The following is a 19976-nucleotide window of genomic DNA, read 5'->3' on the forward strand; positions in this document are numbered from 1 at the left end:
ATGGTTGTTTGAGGATGCCTTACAAATAGCTAAGAAAAGAAGAGAAGCTAAAGGCAAAGGAGAAAAGGAAAGATATACTAATTTGAATGCAGAGTTCCAAAGAATAGCAAGGAGAGATAAGAAAGCCTTCCTCAGTGATCAATGCAAAAAAATAGAGGAAAATAATAGAATGGGAAAGACTAGCAATCTATTCTAGAAAATTAGAGATACCAAGGGAACAGTTCATGCAAAGATGGGCACAATAAAGGACAGAAATGGTATGGACCTAAGAGAAGCAGAAGATATTAAGAAGCGGTGGCAAGAATACACAGAGGAACTATACCAAAAAGATCTTCATGCCTCAGATAACCACGATGGTGTGATCACTCACCTAGAACCAGACATCCTGGAGTCCAAAGTCAAGTGGGCCTTAGGAAGAATCACTATGAAGAAAGCTAGTGGAGGTGATGAAATTCCAGCTGAGCTATTTCAAATCCTAAAAGATGATGCTGTGAAAGTGCTGCACTCAATATGCCAGCAAATTTGGAAAACTCAGCAGTGGCCACAAGACTGGAAAAAGTCAGCTTCCATTCAAATCGCAAAGAAGAGCAAATGCCAAAGAATGTTCAAACTACCACACATATGCACTCATCTCACACGCTAGCAAAGTAATGCTCAAAAATCCTTCAAGCTAGGCTTCAACAGTACATGAACTGAGAATTTCCAGATGTTCAAGCTGGATTTAGAAAAGATAGAGGAACAAGAGATCAAATTGCCAACATCTGTTGGATCATAGAAAAAGCAATAGAATTCCGGAAAAACATCTACTTCTGCTTTATTGACTATGCCAAGCCTTTGATTGTGTGGATCACAACAAACTGTGGAAAATTCTTAAAGAGATGGGAATACCAGACCACCTGACCTGCCTCTTGAGAAATATGTATGCAGGTCAAGAAAGAACAGTTAGAACTGGATATGGAACAACAGACTGGTTCCAAATAGGAAAAAGAGTACGTCAAGGCTGTATATTGTCACCCTGCTTATTTAACTTATATGCAGAGTACATCATGCAAAATGCTGGGCTGGATGAAGCACAAGCTGGAATCAAGATTGCTGGGAGAAATATCAATAAACTCAGATATGCAGATGACACCACCCTTATGGCAGAAATTGAAGAAGAACTAAAGAGGCTCTTGATGAAAGTGAAAGGGGAGAGTAAAAAAATTGGCTTAAAACTCAACATTCAGAAAACTAAGATCATGGCATCTGGTCCAATCACTTCATGGCAAGTAGATGGTGAAACAATGGAAACAGTGAAGACTTTATTTTTTGGGGCTCCAAAATCACTGCAGATGGTGATTGCAGCCATGAAATTAAAAGATGCTTGCTCCTTGGAAGAAAAGCTATGACCAACCTAGATAGCATATTAAAAAGCAGAGACATTACTTTGCCAACAAAGGTCCATCTAGTCAAAGCTATGGTTTTTCCAGTAGTCATGTATGGATGTGAGAGGTGGACTATAAAGAAAATTGAGTGCCAAAGTACTGATGCTTTTGATCTGTGTTGTTGGAGAAGACTCTTGAGAGTCTCTTGGACTGCAAGGAGATCCATCCAGTCCATCCTAAAGGAAATCAGTCCTAAATACTCATTGGAAGGACTGATGCTGAAGCTGAAACTCTGACATTTTGGCCACCTGACGTGAAGAACTGACTCATTGGAAAAGACCCTGATTCTGGGAAAGATTGAAGGCAGGAAGAGAAGGGAGTGACAGAGGATGAGACGGTTGGATAGCATCACCAACTCGATGGACATGAGTTTGCATAAGCCCCGGGAGTTGATGATATATAGGGAAGCCTGGCATGCTGTGGTCCGTGGGGTCACAAAGAGTCAGACATGACTGAGCAACTGAACTGAACTGAACTGATATATGTACCACATATTGCTTATCCATTCATACGTTGATGGACATTTGGATTGTTTTCACCTTTTGGTCACTGTAAATAATGCTGCTTTGAAAATTGGTTACAAGAATCTGTTTGACTCCTTGCTTTGAATTATATTGGTTGACTCCTTGTTTTGAATTCTTGGGCCTACACCTAAGAGTGGAATTGTTGGGTGATATGGTATTCTATATTAAACTTTTCAAGGAACTACGAAACTGCTTTTCATAGCAGCTTCATTATTTTGTTATAGTTTTTTTTTTTTTAAAAAAAAACAAGAACAGTTATTGTGGCTTTATTTCTGATCAGAACATTTTAAAAATATGCTCTTTTAAGAAAACTGGAGTGCAAAGATAAGATTTTTATAATAATATATAATGCCATATCCTATAAAACTCTTCACATGTTGATAAATGTTCTTTCTGAATTTCTTTTTATGATAACTGTTTCTCTAAATAAAGGTTTTGTTACCATGGAATCCTAAACATGTTTTTGAAGGAATAGCATTTTAGAGTTGTGCTTGCCTTAAATATACACGATTTTTCAAATAATTTGCAGCCATCAGAAATTACGTTTATGAGAACTGTGTAATAACAATAATAGTAGTAAAAAAAACTCTACCCTCTATTGACTACTATATTTCAGAAACTTTTCACATGCCGACCCTATTCCTTAACCCTGTTTTGGCTTTCCCACTGATGGGCCAGGTTTCACCAGCTGTGTGGTCTTGGACAAGTACCCACCTTGCCTGTTCCTAAATTTCCTCCCCTGTGAAAACAATGCTCCTATTATCACCCACCGCCTGAGTTTCAAAGCATTCAAATGTGATGATCCATGTAAGGCACTTGGAATAAAACCTGGCACACCACAAGCATTCCAGACATGCCTTTTCACCAAGTAAATTCCAGGTCCCCTGAAAATTTAAACATGAAAAAGAAAATCAAACTATGACAGTAGTAGAAGAAAATTCAAGTGAACACTTTTATAACCCTGGGGCTGAAGAAGAGTTTCTAAGCATGCTATCAGAGGCAGAGACAACAAAAGAAAAGGATTATTAGAACTGACAACACAATAAAAATCATTTTTGAATGGCAGAAAACACCAAAAACTTAGAAGATGAACAATAATTTAGGGAAAAAATTGTAACAAATTTGACAGACTGAAAGCTCTTTAGTATACAACGAGCTTCAATAACTTAAAACAATACAAACGCTGAAAGGTATTTTCCTAGAAAAAGTAGACAGAAGATAATAAGCAGCAAAGCAAGACAGTCTCATGTGGCCAGTTTTTCTGTGGGGACATTCCGATGAGCCCTGCTGACACAACTGCTCTAGTGCAGCTGCGGTTTCCCCAGGGTTCCGTCCCAATGCACAGTCCAATTCAGTCTCCAGGCCTGCTCTCTCTCCTCACCTTCAGTCCAGAGGACTTTCACTTTCCATCTGAGTCCTTTCTGCATTGCTTACATTTTCTTTTCTGAAAGTGTTACTTCTAATCTGAAAACAGTAAAAAAAAAAAAAAATCATCTTTATAAAAGAGATTTTATGATACTAAATATATTTGCATACTCAAATCCTGAAAGAAAAGTTGGCTTTAGTTGAGCTTTTTTCCTCTATAGTCTGGAGCTGAGGATAAAGAATCTTATGTTCTAAATGCTTTCCTTCTCTATATCTATGGATACATATATAAAAACATCTAGATAGATAGACATATGTCTATACATCAGATTCATTCATTAATTCACTGATAAGTACCTACAAGCACCTACTGTGTGCCAGGTACTCTGCTGGTCATAGGAAATCTAGTGATGAACTAAAAACAGACCCTCCCACCATTGAACAGACAGTCTGGTTGAGGGAGGAGCAGGCAAAAAGGAAGGAAATATTCAGGTTAATAACATATTATTAAGTGTAAAGAAAAATGAAGCAAAGAAAGGACACAGAGAATGGCAGGGGCTGCTGTTTTAGATTAAATGGTCAGGAAGGCCTCTCTAATGAAATGATATTTGAAGAGAGGCGTGAAAGAGGTGAGAGAGGGAGCTCTAAGGATCTTTGAGATCATTCTAGGCTAAGAGAACAGCAATAGCAAAGGCCGCTAAGCAGGAGTGAGCCAGGTGTGTTTGAGGAACATCCAAATCACCAGAGTGGCTGGAGCAGATGGATAAAGAGGGACGGCAGTTGGAGATGAGCTCAGAAACATAAGAGTTGGGGCAAACCAGGCAGGGCTGTAACATCCTGGTAACAACTTTGGATTTTATTCTAAGAGTCTGAGAAAGTTGACATTATCAGGAAAGAGCAAACCCACAAAAAACGGAGGTATCTATTCTTCACATTTTTAAATGAAGAAGAGAGTAATTTCCATTAAAACAAATGGCCCCAGGTTATATGTGATTATAGACTCAAATGGTGCCCAATCCCTGACCCTCTTTCACTGCCCCATCACTGATACTTGTGCCTCAAACTGCAGGAGTTAACAATAGGGAAATCTCATGCTTGCATGTTGTGGGTAGAGAGTTCACACAGCAGGCTTGGTAACTTACTCCTTGCCTGTCTCCAACAGAACCATGACTGATCCTTAGCCAACCCAAAAGAATGTGTCTGTCAGAGTGTTCTTTATATCACCAATGGATTGATGATTTTGTTGTGTACACCTGGAGTAGCAGTCACTGTTGTATCATCTTGTTAGGGTTGCTTTGCACAAAAATATCAAGATTGATGACGTGAACCCGTTTTCATTGCTTGAGTCAACTAGAATGTTAGGGTGCTGAGTTTTCTGGTTATGGCCAGTTGTTGACAATGGAAAATTATGAACACACAAATAAGTAGACTTATTGTGGTGAGCATTTTACAATATATACGAATATTAAATCATTATGCTGTACATCTGAAACTAGTATGTTATATGCCAATTACACCTCAATAAAAATAAAAATTCTACAGCTAAAAAGAAAATGAAATCATAAAAATTTATAGGATGTAGCTAAAGCAATTGTTAGAAGAAAGTTTATAGCACTAAATGCCTATACTAGAAAACATTAAGGACTTGGAAACAATGACCTTAGCTTTCACATTAAAAAATTAAAAAGGATTTCTCTGGTGGTCTAGTGGTTAGGACTCTGTGCTTCCACTGCAGGGGGAATGGGCTTGATCCCTGGTCAAGGAACTAAGATCCTGCATGCTTCATGGTGTGGCCAAAAAAGAAATTAAGATAAAAAACAAATTAAACTTAAAGTAAGAAAATAAACCCAAAGTAAAGATGACAGAATTCAAACACTGTGAAAACAGAAAAACAAAGAAAAGCTGGTTCTTTGAGAATGTCAATAAACTATAATACATAGATCCTACAAATATTGTGTCTAAAATGATCCCCATTGATGCCTCCCTCCCAGTATTCATGCCCCTGTGTAGTCCTCTCCCCTTGAGTGTGAAGTGACCTAGTGACTTGCTTCTAACCAGTAAAATATGGCAAAGGCAGAGGGATGTCACTTCTATAACAAGGCTATGACTCCATCTTGCTACCCTCTATGGCTGACTTGAATGAAACAAGCTGCCGTGCTGGAGAGATAACATGGCAAAGAACTGAGGGCCCCTCTGGCCAACATCCAGCAAAAAATTGAGGACCTCAGTTCAACAACCCCCAAGGAACTGAATCCTGTTAACACTCATATGAGCATAGAATTGGATTCTTCCCTAGTCAAGTCTTCAGATGAGACCCTGGCCCTAGCTGACACTTTGATTACAGCCTTATGGGAGACCTTGAACTGAGGATCCAGCTAGTGAAAGTGAAAGTGTTAAGTTGCTCAGTTGTGTCCAACTTTGTGACCCCATGGACTGTAGCCTGCCAGGCAAAAATACTGGAGTGGGCTGCCATTCTCTTCTCCAGGGGATCTTCCCTACCCAGGGATAGAACCTGGGTCTCCTGTCTCCTACACTGCAGATTCTTTACCGTCTGAGCCACCAGGGAAGCCCAGCTAAGCTGTACCCAAATTCCTGAACTGCACAATCTGTGAGACAATAAATATGTATTGTTTTAAGCTGTTAAGTTTTGGGTAATTTATTATTTAGAAATAGCTAAGCAGTATGAATGTAAAATGATAAGAAAATACTATCAACAGCTTTATGATAATAAATTTGACAATGAAAAGGATAAACGGAAAATTTTGTTTAAATACACAAAGTATCAAAGCTCATTCAAGAAGAAATCAGGAGCTTCCCTGGTGGTCCCGTGGTTAAAATCTGCCTTGCAATGCAAGGGACACCAGTTTGGTCCCTGATCTGGGAGGATTCCACATTCCTCAGAGCAACTAAGCCTGTGTGCCATAACTACTGAGCCCAGGCTCTACAGCCTGTGCTCTGCAACAAGAAGCCACTGCAGTGAAAAGTCCATGTGCTGCAATGAAGAGTAGCCCCCACACACTACAGCTAGACAGAGCTTGAGTGCAGCAACGAAGACCCAGTGCAGCTAAAAATATATCAATAAATCTTAAAAAAAAGAAATCAGCAACAGACATATGGAGACTGGTGGGGAGGGTGGGATGAATTGAGAGACTGGGACTGACAAATATACACTAGTACGATAAAATAGATAAATAATGAGAACCTACTGTATAGCACAGGGAGTTCTACTTAATGCTCTGTAGTGACCTAAATGGGAAGGAAATCCAAAAAAGAAAAAAAAGAGATATAAGTATACACGTGGCTGATTCACTTTGCTGTACAGCAGAAACTAACACAACATTGTAAGGCAACTATACTCCAATAAAAATTAACTTAAAATATTTTTTTAAAAAGCCTCCAAAAGAAGAAATCAACAACCCAACTAGCCATACAACTATTACAAAAATTAATTTGTACTTTAAAAACTTTTCCACAAAAGAAACTTTAGGCCCAGATTGCCAAAATCTGCTGAATCATCGAAAAAGCAAGAGAGTTCCAGAAAAACATCTATTTCTGCTTTATTGACTATGCCAAAGCCTTTGACTGTGTGGATCACAATAAACTGTGGAGAATTCTTTAAGAGATGGGAATACCAGACCACCTGACCTCCCTCTTGAGAAATTTGTATGCAGGTCAGGAAGCAACAGTTAGAACTGGACATGGAACAACAGACTGGTTCCAAATAGGAAAAGGAGTACGTCAAGGCTGTATACTGTCACCCTGCTTATTTAACTTATATGCAGAGTACACCATGAGAAACTCTGGGCTGGAAGAAGCACAAGCTGGAATCAAGATTGCCGGGAGAAATATCAATAACCTCAGATATGCAGATGACACCACCCTTATGGCAGAAAGTGAAGAGGAACTAAAAAGCCCCTTGATGAAGGTGAAAGAAGAGAGTGAAAAAGTTGGCTTAAAACTCAACATTCAGAAACCAAAGATTATGGCATCTGGTCCCATCACTTCATGGGAAATAGATGGGGAAACAGTGGAAACAGTGTCAGACTTTATTTTGGGGGGCTCCAAAATCACTGCAGATGGTGACTGCAGCCATGAAATTAAAAGACGCTTACTCCTTGGAAGGAAAGTTGTGACCAACCTAGACAGCATATTGAAAAGCAGAGACATTACTTTGTCAACAAAGGTCCGTCTAGTCAAGGCTATGGTTTTTCCAGTGGTCATGTATGGATGTGAGAGTTGGACTGTGAAGGCGGCTGAGCGCCAAAGAATTGATGCTTTTGAACTGTGGTGTTGGAGAAGACTCTTGAGAGTCCCTTGGACTGCAAGGAGATCCAACCAGTTCATTCTGAAGGAGATCAGCCCTGGGATTTCTTTGGAAGGAATGATGCTAAAGCTGAAACTCCAGAACTTTGGCCACCTCATGAGAAGAGTTGACTCATTGGAAAAGACTCTGATGCTGGGAGGTATTGGGGGCAGGAGGAGAAGGGGACGACAGAGGATAAGATGGCTGGATGGCATCACTGACTCGATGGATGTGAGTCTGAGTGAACTCCGGGAGTTGGTGATGGACAGGGAGGCCTGGCATGCTGCGATTCATGGGTCTCAGAGTCGGACACGACTGAGCGACTGAACTGAACTGAACTGAACTTATGTCACTGGTGAATGTTCGTAAACATTTAGTAAGAAATTATTGCAGTTCTACACAAACTCTTCCAGAAAATAGAAGCTACCGAATTACTTTCCAGCCCATTCTGTGAGACCTGCATTACTCCAGAATCAAAATCAAAGACATTATAAGAAAGAAAACAAAGAACAAGATTCATCAAGAACTTATATGCAAAAATTTTTAGCAAAATTTTATTAAGTAAAGTCTGCTGCTGCTGCTGCTAAGTCACGTCAGTCGTGTCCGACTCTGTGCGACCCCATAGACGGCAGCCCAACAGACTCCCCCATCCCTGGGATTCTATAGGCAAGAATACTGGAGTGAGTTGCCATTTCCTTCTCCAGTGCATGAAAGTGAAAAGTGAAAGTGAACTCGCTCAGTCGTGTCCGACTCTTCACGACCCCAGGGACTGCAGCCTACCAGGCTCCTCCATCCATGGGATTTCCCAGGCAATAGTACTGAAGTGGGGTGCCATTGCCTTCTTCAAAGTAAAGTCTAACAATATGTAAAAAAGATGCTTCATCATGACTACATGGGATTTATCTGAAGAATGCAAATTATGTTTGACTATCAAAAATCAATCACTGTAATCAAAACAGTATAGCACTGGCACAAAAACAAACATATAAATCAATAGAAGAGGATAGAAAGCCCAGAAATAAACCCATGCACTTAAGATCAATTAATGCACAACAAGGGCCTCCCGGGTAGCTCAGCTGGTAAATGCAGGAGACCCCAGTTGGACTTCCTGGGTCAGGAAGTTCCCCTGGAGAAGGGATAGGCTACCCACTCCAGTATTCTTGGGCTTCCCTGGTGGCTCAGATGGTAAAGAATCCACCTGCAATGTGGGAGACCTGGGTTTGATCCCTGGGTTGAGAAGATCCCCTGGAGGAGGGCATGGCAACCCACTCCAGTATTCTTGCCTGGAGAATCGCCATGCAAAGAGGAGCCTGGCGGGCTACAGTCCATGGGGTCACAAAAGAGTCGGACACGACTGAGTGACTAAGTACACAGCACAGTGTGCAACAAAGGAGACAAGAATATACAATGGAGAAAAGACAGTCTCCTCAATAAGTGGTGCTGGTAAAACTGCACAGCTATATGTAAAAGAATGAAATTAGAACAGTCTCTAACACCATATATAAAAATAAACTCAAAATACATTAAAGACCTACATGTAAAACCGGATAATATAAAACCCCTAGAGGAAAACATAGGCAGAAGACTCTTTGACATAAATCACAGCAACATTTTTTGGGGGGGATTGTCTCTTATAGTAAAGGAAATAAAAACAAAAATAAACAAATGAGACCTTATTAAACTTGAAAGCTTTTGCACAGCAAAAGAACCCATAAACAAAATGAAAAGCCAACCCACAGAATGGGCAGAAATATTTGCAAACGATGTGACCAACAAGTAGTTAATTTCCAAAATACACAAACAGCTGATACAGCTTAATATCAAAAAAACAAACAACCCAATCAAAAAATGAGCAGGAGATCTAAATAGACATTTCTTCAGAGAAGACCTACAGGTGGCCAAATGAAAAGATGCTCAATGTCACTCATTACTAGAGAAATACAAATCAAAACTATACTGAGGTATCACTTCACACCATTCAGGATGACCACCATCAAAAAGTCTACAAACAATAAATGCTGGAGAGGGTGTGGAGAACAAGAAACTCTCCTACACTGTTGGTAGAAATGTAAATTGGTGCAGTCACAACCGAGAACGGTATGGAAGTTCCTTAAGAAACTAAAAATAGAACTACCATAGATCCCACAATCCCATTCCTGGGCATATATCCAGAGAAAACTGTACTTTGAAAAGATACAACTACTCCAGTGTTCATAGTAGCACTATTTACAATAGTTAAGACATGGAAGCAACCTAAATGTACATCAATAAGTGGATAAAAAAGATGTGGTACATACAACATATTACTCAGTCATAAAAAAGAATGAAATACTGCCATTTGCAGCAACATTGATGGACCCACAGATTATCATAGTAAGTGAAGTCAGTCAGAGAAAAACAAATATATGGTATCACTTCGTGGAATCTTAAAAAATTATATAAATGAACTTGTTTATAAGACAGAAATAGACTCACAGACATAGAAAGCAAACTTTTGGTTACCAAAGGGGAAAGTAGAGGGAAGGGATAAATTTGGAGTCTGGGATTAACAAATACACACTATTATATACTAAACAAATTAGTAACAAGGACCTACTGTACAGCACAGGGAACTATATTCAATATTTTGTAGCAACCTATATGGGAAAAGAATCTGAAAAAGAATATATACACACACATGTATATATATAACTGAATAAATTTGCAGTACACCTAAAATTAACACGACATTAGAAGTCAATCATACTTCAATTAAAAAATCAATTAAAAACAAAAAATTTAAAGAATATGTATATGTATAACTAAATCACTTTACTGTACACTTAAAACTAATACAACATTGCAAATTATACTTCAATTATAAAAAGAAAATCAATCACTATAATTCACTGTATTAATAAAAGAATAAAGAAAATACATAATCATCTCATTAGACACAGAAAGCATTGGACAAAAGCATAAAATTTCTTAGCAAAAGCATAAAATCTCTTAGAATAGAAGGGGTCTTCCTCAGTCTGAAGAAAATCCTATAGCTAACATCATATTTAATAAGAAACTGAATGATTTTCCCTTAACATCAGGAACAAATCAAAGCTATCCACTTTTACCACTTGTATTCAATATTATACTAAAAATTCTAGTCAGAGCAGTAAGACAAGAAAAAATGCATCTAGGGTAGAAAGGAAAATGTTAAGTTCTTATTATTCAAAGATGATAAATTGTTGAAACTGAAAATTTTAAAGAATGTATTAATTAATACAAGAAAGCTACAACAACTAACAGCATATAAGGCTGTAAGGCTCATTATAGCATATAAAGTCAATATACAAGAGTCAATTGTATTTTCATATATTAGACAGACATTTAGATTTTCAAAATAATTTAAAATTGCATCAAAATATGAAATACTTAGGGACAGATGGAATGAAAAATGTGCAAGACCTAGACATTGAAAACTATAAGACTATGAAAGATCACTAAGCAAAATTAAAGACGGGTTAAATAGAAAAAGATACTCTCCTCATGAGCTAGAAGACTCAATATTGATATGATGTCAGTTCTCCTCGAGTTGAGAAATAGATTCAACACAATACCAACCAAAATCCTAGGAGGCTTTCCAGTAAAAATTGATAAACTGATTCTAAAATTCAAAACTGATATGCAAAGGATCTAGAATAGACAAACAATTTTGAAAAAGAATGGCAAAGTTAAAGACTTATACTATCTGATTTCAAGATTTATCATAAAGGTACAGTAATCAAGATGTAATAGTATTGCCGGAAGGATAGACACAGTGATCAACAGAACAGATGGTCCAGAAGTTGACCCATACATGTACGGTCAACTGACTTTCCACTGAGGTGACAAGGATAATATTTTCAATAAATGATGCTGTAAAATTGGATAATCTTACACACACAAAAAAATCACTTCACTCATTTTATGTTTCATATAGCAATAAACTCAAAATGAATCATAGACCTAAAGGTTAAATATTTCTTGAAATGTTATGTAGCAGTTAATTTCTGATACAAAAGGATTCTATGGTATAAAAAATGTAAAGAATTAGATTCTTCTCTTGAAGATGAATAATTTACAATATCCAATCAAAAACTGAGAAATTCAACAATAAACAAATCTGCATAATTTGGTTTCACCCAGTAATCACAAATATATTTGATCATGGAGCTGTGTGATACTAGCACACTAGTAATATTCTATAAAATACACTTTGGAAACCATGGTCTTGTTCCAAACTTTTGCTTTACACACGAGGAATGGGATATCTAGATAGAGTGATTCACTTGACCAAGACCACTTGAATAATGGAAGATGTCTCCAGGCCGAAATCTTCTGCTCCTTGTATTACACAACAGATTATCATTTTCTTTCAGTTTAGTGTATGCCTTGAAGGCTTCATTAAACAAGTGTTGCTTGTATTTCTGTGTTTCCACTACTCCATGGACTGTCTGTATTATATCACTTAACAGCATATAGTACAATCACTTGTCTTTCCCATGGACTTCAAGCACTCCTGCCCAGGGAATGTGGACTAATCATTTTTCTTTTGTCCACGCAGTTCCAGTGACTTGAATACAACAGAATATCAATAAATGTTTCACAAATGAAAGGAGGGGGCAGATTCCACGCAGTTCCAGTGACTTGAATACAACAGAATATCAATAAATGTTTCACAAATGAAAGGAGGGGGCAGATTTCTATGTAAACAGTCCAAGGACAAGTTGTCCTTGGACAAGACTATCTAAGACTATAAGACTCCAAGATGGAAAAAAGATACTGAGCAAAAGTGATACCACGGAGGGAGATAGGACTGGTGGGAAATTAAGAACAGCACAGCAAGAAATCAGGAAAGAAGAAACAATTAGATACAGTGGTATCTTTAATTCAGAGAAGATATTTGGTTCAGGACAGCTGGTACCTTACTGCATAATTAGCTATGCTAAAGGCCAAGAAAATGCCTTGCTCCATGCAAAAAAAAAAGGCACAGTAAGACATAATAACATTAAAATAATCATTTCAGTTAGGTAACATTGGATATATATCATAAGTAGAGATTCAATATATTGAGGGAAATCATTTCAAGCTTGTTATTCTCAAAATAAAAGTATTAGAATATATGAAAACAAAAGCACATCACAAAAAGAAGGACTTCCCCTGGTGGTACAAGGGATAAGAATCCGCCTGTCAATGTAGGGGACAAAGGTTCAATCCCTGGTCGAGAAGACTCCACAAGCCTGCAGAGCAACTGAAGTCCATGGACTACAATTAGTGAGCCTGTGCTCTAGTGCCTGCAAGCCGCAACTACGGAGCCCGTTTACCTAGAGCCCATGCTCCACAACAAAAGAGAAGCCACCCCAATGAGAAGCCCATGCAGCTCAGCGACCAGTAGCCCCCACTCATCACAACTAGAGATAGCCTGCAGGAAGCAACAAAGAGTCAGCGCAACCAAAAATAAATAAACGAAAGAAACTAATATTTATTGAGCCTGACAAACTCTTGACAGACATACCCCATTAGGCCTCATAACTACCCTGTGAGGTAAATATCTCCCCTTGCCTTTAAAAAGATTTGAGAAACTGAGGCGTTCTGTTTTCTAAGAATCTGAATTCTGCCATAAGAATCTGGGTTGACCCAGTTTTTTTCTCAATAATTCCCCAAACCAAGAAAAACCTCTTAATGTAGGGAGCTTCTCCAATGTCTCTAATTTTACAAACAGTTTAATTTTCCTGACTTACACAATCTTTGGTTGAGCACTTTAAAAAAATGGTTAAGAGGTCCATATCTTGCTCAGAACAAACTGCAGGAATTCAAAACAGCTGCCTCTCCAAGGAGCATCCAAGGCTGTTGAGTTCCCAACATGGTTTGTATCAAAATCAATTTGTAACTTTTCATGGGAACAGAAGTAAAAAGAGGAATGAGTGTTTATAGAGTGCTTAATAAATTCCAGATATCCTACTAAACAATTTATAAAGCTTCTTTTATGTAATTCTCACACTCCCCTTACAGATAAGACAGACCTTGCTTCTGGAATGTTGATAAAAATTTACGTTTCAAAAGTTTGAAAAACAAAGTACAAAAATGGGCTAAATGTTTAATAATGGAGTTAGTCATAAATACACAGAAAGTAAACTTCAAGACAGCACTACTCTAGGAATAAAAATCTCATTTAATTTTAAATCTAAAATTCTATTCATTTGTATCATTTACTTCATTAACATTTTAAATAATAGTCCACAAATATATGGCAAATGCATTGAGTGATAGTATTTCCCAACAATACGGTGGTTCTGTTTTGAAAAACTAGTCGCTTACATGAGAGATTTTAAGATCGTTAAATTTGCATTGTAATTTTTTGCCTCTGAGCTTCATTTCGGAAGAAAGAAAATCTCACTACATCTACTCTACATTTACATATATGCAGTCAAAATTGTGTCCAATGACACTACCACACACAGTGAAGATTCACCATATGACAGTTCGATAGAACAAGTGTTGGTTCTGCCTCTTATGCAGCAGTTAACAACAAAATTCAACCATTTAATAACAAAAAATATCAGCCAAAACCAAGGGGGTTTTTAGGGTATTAAATTATTTCCTGTGTCAAAAATAAAAAGCCAAAACAGTCTTAAAATAAAAGTGCCCAGTTAAAACTGGCTGAAAATTCTAGCCCTGTACTTTCTTATAACAGACATCTTTCAGATGTCACCTGCATGCCTGCTAAGTCGCTTCAGTAGTGTCTGACTCTTTGCGACCCTATGGACCATAGCCTGCCAGGCTCCTCTGTCCATGGAAATTCTCCAGACAAGAACACTGGAGTGGGCTATAATTTGCTTCTCCGGAGGAATCTTCCCCATCCAGGGATCGAACCGGGTCTTTTACATCTCCTACATTGGCAGGCAGGTTCTTTATCACTAGCGCCACCTGGGAAGCCCAGATAGCATTAACTGTATTAACCTGATCTTGGAGAAGGGAATTGAAAGGGGTACTGAAAAAAAAAAAATTAACCTTTTTTTCAGATAATACCTCAAATACCTAAATTCCTAATAAGTATCAGGGTCAGAGAGTGACTCATGATTCCACTGTTTTCAACTGGTTAAATCAAATAACCCCTCTGGCAGTCAAGTTTTAAATCTGCAAGTCTAGACATTACATCAAAATTCAGATGTCCGAGTCAGGGAAGCTGGACTCTGGCCCCGAGAACTTCTGCTCAAAGCAGATGGAATTCAAGCTGCATAATCTCCAGATCGCTTTTTTTCCCCACTGTTTTCTTTCCTTTTTTTGTTTGTAAACTTCCGCAGCATTCCAAGATGCCGCGGAAAGTTCTCATACCGAAATGAAGTGGAGCAGGTTGTTCAGCTCCTAGGTCCCTACAGTGGCCACGCGCTGCTGCTGAGTTTCATCTTAGGACCCCTTCCAGCAGGTCCTAAACTGGGGAAAGAGGTTCAGTGAGAGACCACCAAAGCCAGAGTGGGGAGTGGGCAGATGGAGCAGGGCGTCGGGAAAGAGGAAGAAGGTTGGGGGCGCCGGGCTGATTCCCAAAGTCCCCTACTAGTTCCCAAAGCGGTGCGGGCGGGAGGCGGAAGAGCCCAGGCCGGGTGAGAGGTCAGTTGGGCATCCCTGCCAGCTGGGCAGCAGCGGCGGCGAGGAGAGACAAGAAGTGACCCCTTCGCCCCTCAAGGATAGAATGGCCCTGATGCTGGGAAGGCGCCTGTGGCAGGGCCAGGTCCGAGCGGCCGCCGGATATCCTCAACGGTGCCCTGGAGTCGGAAAGCGGGTCCAAGGAGCGTTGTTAAAAAGAAAACAACGTCTCGCTGTCGCCCAGCATCCTCCTCCCTTGGCTTGGCTTCCTCCCACTTTTGCCGTCGTGCCCGCGGCCGACCAGCTCGGCACACACCGAGGCCACAAGGCTCGCTGGGCTCGAAAACCGTGCTCTGGCCCACGCGCCCCCGAGCCCTGGCCCCGGCCCCAGACCCCCACGTCGCCCGCAGACTCGCGATCCTGGACTCACGGCCCCCATCCCTCCCCAGTGCAGACCGGGCCAGGGGTTCCCCGCGGTAGCGTGGGAGTGGAGGCGCGGGCCAGGGTCACTCCTCTCCCCGTCGCCAGTCCGAAACTGCCAGTCGCCCCAAAGTCGCATCCAGCCACCCGGATTCCAGTTCCTTGAGTGGGGAGAGCGCCTCTGGTTCACCCAGAGCAGGGGCTCTAAGTCCAGGCGAGGGAGGCGGCCCACCGTCCGGGTCGCCCCTTCCTCCAGGGCAAGGGGGCCGTCCCCGGGAACAGAGCTGGTGGGCCGCCTCGGGCGGGCATTTTTGTCGCTGGGGTGGTCTCAGCACCGGTTTGGCCCCAGCGCCCGTTCAGGCGGGCCCCCTTCGCCTAGAAGAACCCCTGGTTAACCCATTAGTCCCCGCCTCGCTGGCGCCACCTGCGCGGGGGAAGTAGGGACCCGCCGGAGGCTGAGGGGCGGGGGGCGCAGAAAGGCCGGCGGGAATCTGAAGCGGGGGGGAGGGGAAGGGAGATGCTGCACAGCCGGAGGACAAAGCCGCCTGTAGCGGAGGGCGGGGCGGCCGAGAGGCTTGTAGGCCCCTGGGGAGTGCGGGGCGACGGGCACCGGGGCGCCTCCAGCCTTCTGCTCTTCCAGCTACTTCCTCTGTCCCAAAGCGGAGCCAGAAGGAGATGAAGCTGCGGACGCATCTGGATCGGCTGCCCAGGCCATTGATGGCTGCCGTCCCCGAGCCAGCGGCTCTGGCTGCTGGCGACTCAGGCCTGGGCCGGCTACGCTGCGCTTGGCGAAGAAGATGCGCGCGTGAGTGAAGGGAGGCCAGGCTACCTCGGCCTACCCTCGGAGTAGGTTTAGGTTGATCACATTCGGTGCGGAGCCCAGTGCAGAATAAAGGGCAGAAACTCCCTCAAACTCGACAAAGCAGTGTGGGCTTCAGGTTTCCAAACACAGCACTCACTGAGCCCCTCACGCCCAGAATCATTTCCTCCCACCAGAATCCAACTTTTCATCCTTTGAATAACAATTGATTCAGAGGGAGAAATAGCCAGCTCCCCATAACCGCAGTCACGGGGACTTCTGTGTGGGTACTGACTGGGAGAATTTTTCATAGTTAACATGTCACAGAACTTGCAGTGGGACCAGTCCTTGGAAATGGATCAGGACGGTCCTCTTCATTTTACCACGGAGAACGAGATAGGTTCTATTACATAGCCCCTATCTGGCACAACTTCTGAACTTGGCTTGAGGAAGAACCCGAAAACGGAGGAGAAAGAAAAGATAACTGAACCTCCATTCAGTTCAATTCAGAATTCAGGAAGAAATACCAGTGACAGACAGTCACCTTTGGGGTCAGTGAATTCAGTAAAGAATGGTAAGACCCAGGCAGAATAGGCTGCTGAGAAGGAAAACACATCCAGAGTAATGAATTCAAGAAACAGCATGGCAAGAAGGAGCCATTGGTACTCTGAGCTGGATGGAAACAAGGAGGTTGATTCAATGGAAAATATACTTTCTTAAAATGGGAGTGGTCCCGCAGGGAAGGCAACTGTAGCTTTGTTGTTGTTTAGGCGCTAAACCGTGTCCAACTCTTTGCGACCCCATGGACTGTAGCCTGCTAGGCTCCTCTGTCCATGGGATTTCCCAGTCAAGAATACTGGCATAGGTTGTCATTCCCTTCTCCAGGAGATTTTCATGATGCTGTCAACAGCTAACCCAAGACCCTGTACCAGACAGACCCTGTGGTAACTTCCCCAATATCCTCTCCTTATCTTGGTGGCCACCTCCTGTTCCTTAATGTCACATCCTTGCCCTAACTCCCTCCTGGAACATATGATTCCAATCTTAGCAAATTAGCATAATTCAAATCCAAATTAATCAGCCTTGTCCCATTCCTTGCCACTGGCTGGCTCTGAACATAATCTAATTGGGGCAGGTGAGAGTAGCAATTTCCTGGGGCTTTGGAGGAACTTTTTCTTTCATTATCTGGAGGAGTGTTTCAGAAGCAAGCAACCGCCTCCACTTCATGTGCTCAAAGAAACAAAGAGCCCCTGAGAACTGCGGGCAGCCACGTATCGGCAGTAAGAAAGAGCCAAGTCAAAATAAAGCACACATCAAGAAGCACAAGCAGGAAGAAATCTGACTCTGGTGTCATTTTTGAGCCTCTGAATCAAGCAGCTTTTGAGTCTAGGTCTACCCTTATTGATTAGGGTAGTGAGATTTGAGTTTTCTGTTACATTGTCATTTTGCGTTTCTATCTAATACAGGCCCAATGATCATTTTTGATAGCAAAGACCCAAGCATCAAATGAGCAGATGGATTAAATAACTTTTGAGGCCCTATCCCAGTGATAAGAGACTACTGCATTTGAGTGGTAGAGCTAAAAGGAAATCCTGGAGAAGGAGGAAGCCTGTAACCTGATCTGAGGGATTCACGTTTGCTTTCAAGAGTAATGAACAGCCAACTTTTCACCCTTTACAGACATCTGATTCAGAGGGAGAAACAGCCATCTACCCAAATCCTCAGTCATGGCGAGTGACTCCTGTGAGGGACTGATTGATAGAACTTTTCATAGCTATTGTGGCCCACAATATTTTTATTTTATACTTTCTTTTTCTTAGTAGACTGCAAATCCCATGAAAGCTGGGGTTGCCAGGCATTTTTGTATAACATACTACAAAGCAGACACTCAAAAAAAGGGAGCTGGAATGAAATCTATCAATCATTTGACATTATAACAGAAAAAATTTATGCCACAATGCAGTCTTTGCATGTGTCATTTTAAATTATTTTTAATGACACATTTTATTATTCCCACCAGGGGATTTCCTATAATAACTCTGTACGCTTGGGACTAGAGGGAACAATGTGATTAAAAAAATTGTTTAATAGCAATCAAACCCTTCAGTTCATGACATGTCAGTTATCACTGAACTAAAATCCAAGATTTAGGGGGCTTCCCTGGTGGCTCAGTGGTGAAGAATCCGCCTAATGCAGGGGACACAGGTTTGATCCCTGATCTGGGAAGAGCCCACATGCCAAGGAGCAATTAAGCCTTTGTGCCACAACTATACCCTATGCTCTAGAGCCTGGGAGCCACAACTACTGAAGCCCACATGCCCTAGAGCCCGTGCTCCACAACAAGAGAAGCTACCACAATGAGAAGCTTGTGCACCACAACTGGAGAAAAGCCCTCACAGCAACTATATATATATAAAAGAAGACTTATGAGGTCAGTTAAAAAAAAAATCCAAGATTTAAATCTACGTTATCATAAGCCAGTTGATTCCCAACTATTCTCCTCTATCAGCCAGCAAGAAAATCCCATCTCTGGGATTCCCTGCTAGAAAACTTATTTAGATTTACTCTCTGAACATTGGTAGATACAAAGATTCCTGTAAACCTTGCTAGTATTCTTGTTTATTTTTATTAAGGTAAAATTCACATCACATACAATGAACCATTTTAAAGTGTTCAATTTGGTGGCATCTAGTACATTTACAATACTATGCAGCCATCACCCCCATCCAGTTCCAAATCCTCTCATTATCCCAAAAGAACACTCCATACCTGGTAAACACTCACTCCCCTTCACCTCTCCATCCATGCCTTGGCAGCCACTAATCTGCTATCTATCTTTATGCACTTGATATTCTGGATAGTTCACATTAAGAAAAATCATACAATATATGACCTTTGTGACCTATTGCATAGCACATGGAACTCTACTCAATGTTATATGCCAGCCTGGATGGGAGAGGAGTTTGGAGGGAGAATAGATACATGTGTATGTATGGCTGAGTCCCTTTGCTGTTCACCTGAAATTATCACAGCATTGTTAATTGGCTATGCCCCAATACAAAATAAAAAAGTTTAAAGTTTGAAAAAAATAAAAAATACATATGACCATTCTGTCTAGTTTCTTTCATTGGGCATTATAATTCAAGAACAAAAAGATAAACAGTCATGTTAAAAAATGGGTAACGGAAAAAACTGGGCAAAGAACTTACACAGACACTTCACCAAAAATGGCTAATAAACACATAAAAAGATGTTTGACATTCTAATGCAAATCAAAACTACACCGAGACACCACTTCACATCCACTACCATGCATATTCAAAAGAAAAGAGAAAATAACAAGTTGGTGAAAATGCAGAGCAACTGGAAGACCTTTGCATTGCTAACGGGACAGTAAAATGATGCAGTCATTGTGGGAAACCAATTTGACAGTTCCTCAAAAGTTAACACATAATTATTTTCTCAGTCTGCTTGGTTGACTTAAACAATAGACATTTATTTCTCACCATTCTGAAGGCTGTGAAGTCCAAGATCAAGGTGCC

This window comes from Bos indicus x Bos taurus, chromosome X (assembly GCF_003369695.1).
Source record: "Bos indicus x Bos taurus breed Angus x Brahman F1 hybrid chromosome X, Bos_hybrid_MaternalHap_v2.0, whole genome shotgun sequence".
Taxonomy (NCBI): domain Eukaryota; kingdom Metazoa; phylum Chordata; class Mammalia; order Artiodactyla; family Bovidae; genus Bos; species Bos indicus x Bos taurus.